Source organism: Phoenix dactylifera, unplaced genomic scaffold (genome assembly GCF_009389715.1).
Source record: "Phoenix dactylifera cultivar Barhee BC4 unplaced genomic scaffold, palm_55x_up_171113_PBpolish2nd_filt_p 001292F, whole genome shotgun sequence".
Lineage (NCBI taxonomy): Eukaryota > Viridiplantae > Streptophyta > Magnoliopsida > Arecales > Arecaceae > Phoenix > Phoenix dactylifera.
Genome location: NW_024068624.1, coordinates 60,105 through 62,544, shown reverse-complemented (window position 1 = coordinate 62,544; position 2,440 = coordinate 60,105). Strand labels below are relative to the sequence as shown.

Below are 2,440 nucleotides of genomic sequence, written 5' to 3'. Positions count from 1 at the left end.
ATCACTAAGTTAATAAAAGATCACCCATGCTTAGAAAAGATGCAGTGTCCTGCCACATTAGTTTAGGGTAGACATTTCATGCCAACCGAAGATGGATGTTCCTAAATTACTTTTGTGAGATTTTCTTTGAATGCTTATTAGGTTTGTAGCCAATTTGCATGTTAATCCAAGAATGAATTAAAATACAATTAATCTTTGTTCCGATGTTAGTGGTGAATTTCTTGCCCTAGGTTCCCCCAAACTGATATCATTTTAATTGCATTTTTTTATTAAATTTTTTAGTTTAATTTTCTTCACAAACTTTTCCTTTTAAATATTTTTTTTAAGAAAACAACTGTACCCCAATCCCTGTGGATCGATACCCGTAATCACTATCCTACCAGATACGTGCTCTTGCGTGGTCTTTAAAGTTGACTATCAATTTTTGGCGCCGTTGCCGGGGATTGCTAGCATAGTTATTTTTTTTCATTAAAAAAAAACTTTCAAAATATATATATATCTAAAATAAAATAAAAATATTTTCTATTTTTGTTACTTTTCTTATCTTTTTTTTTCTCTCTTACTAATTTTTGATTTTTCTCTTGGTATTATTTGATCAGGAATTGAAGAGGAAATCTGGGACGATCAAAAAGGAAACTGCTGGAAAAGGAATGCTGTAGAGGTTTGCTAAAAAAAAAATAATAAAAAAAATTTGTTGGGAAAATTTTCTTTAGTAACCACTAAACTTTTCTTATTTAAATTGATTCCCATTTAACTTGAAATTTTGTGGTGATTGTTTGATTTTAATTTCAGCAAAAGTGTGAATGCATGCTTGATACAGCAATTAATCCGCACATAGTAAGGGCAATCACCCCAACAAGATAAGAACTGGATTTTATCATCAGATTCTTGCCCAAATTAGGTGAATCAATTCTCACATAGCTATCACCTTAATTAATATTAATTAGACGTTGGCCCCTAGGGACATTCGATTTCAATAGGATGAAGATCACCGAAAGTTGCACCAATTTCGTTTTGTGGCTCAGTTGATGTCTAAGCAAGCTTTGTCCCTATAAGGAAGACAGTTCATCTGTTCGAGGCAAGTGATTTTTAAGTGGGACCTTTGCAACGCATCGTGACCCCCCCACTTACCTGGGAGCTTACCTAGTCAACTCAGTTCATTAGACCGGATTGAAGGCTTAGGTGCCCTTTTCAAATTAGTTAGGAGCTGTCTAGTGATTTTAGGGCAAATACAAGGATTTGATATGTTTTTCTTTTATTGCATGCTTGACTGATCAAGTACTAGTTTATGCAAGGGAGTCATTCTAGAGTGCATGACCTATTACCTTTTGACCCTGAAATAGAACGGACCCTTAGAAATATTCGAGCTAAGATCAAAACATTAGAATCATCCCGACCTCCTGAGATGGCTGAAGAACAACCCAAACTCCTGAGAGAGTACTTTACTCCCACCATTTACAATTCCCCATCTTGCATTCGATTACCTGAGGTAGCAGCTGTACAATATGAAATAAAGTCTAGTGTGATCCAAATGCTTCCATCTTTTTATGGGCTCACCAACGAAGATCCATATAAACACCTAGATGAATTTCTTAAGATTTGCACCACTGTCAAGATTCAGAACTTCACTGATGATGCTCTAAAGCTTAGATTATTCTCCTTCTCCCTTAAGGATAGAGCCAAGCAATGGCTAAATTCTTTAGAAGCCAATTCAATTCATTCTTGAGATCAAATGCAACAAGAATTTCTTAAAAAATACTTTTCCATAGGAAGAACGAACCAGTTTAGACATGCCATCACAAGCTTCTCCCAAACTGAGGGAGAAGAATTTCATGAAACTTGAGAAAGATTTCGGGACCTAATCCGTAAATGCCCACATCATCAAATACCTAAATGGCAGCTAGTGCAATATTTCTATGATGGATTGACTGAACGAAACCGTCAGATGATCGATGCCGCATGCGGGGGAACTTTTATGCTTAAAAATGAGCATAAAGCATGGGAATTAGTTGAAATCTCAATGAAAACTCCCTCCACCATGCTTCATGTTCTCGTCAAGCACCCCCGAGTTCTCAAAGAAAAGGGACCATTTGTGAAATAAGTCATTCTATGGACCTGTCTAGCAAGGTAGATGCATTGTCCCATAAGATTGACCAACTGATAATATGAGAACATGTCGTTAGCTCTTTCCAAGCACAAGTGTGTGCTATCTATTCTAGCCCATTCCACCCTATTCATGAGTGCCCCTCAGTACCCCAATTCTCCGAACTCGTGCAAGAACACATCAACGCTGCTCAAACACAGCCCAGACCGGGTAATGACCCATTTTTCAATACATATAACCCGGGATGGCGGAATCATCCAAACTTTTCTTGGAAGCAGCAAGCTTCGAATACTGCCCAACCCTACTCTCAAAATTTTTAAAACCCTCAGAATTTTC

At 37.1% G+C, this 2,440-nt stretch overlaps 1 non-coding gene across 1 annotated transcript; it reads right to left on the bottom strand.

The window, feature by feature from the left end:
* Positions 1 to 1,781: 1,781 nt before the first annotated feature.
* Positions 1,782 to 1,887, bottom strand: LOC120108357. The gene has a single exon (XR_005509735.1). It is a non-coding gene; the product is annotated as a small nucleolar RNA R71 (small nucleolar RNA).
* Positions 1,888 to 2,440: the final 553 nt, after the last annotated feature.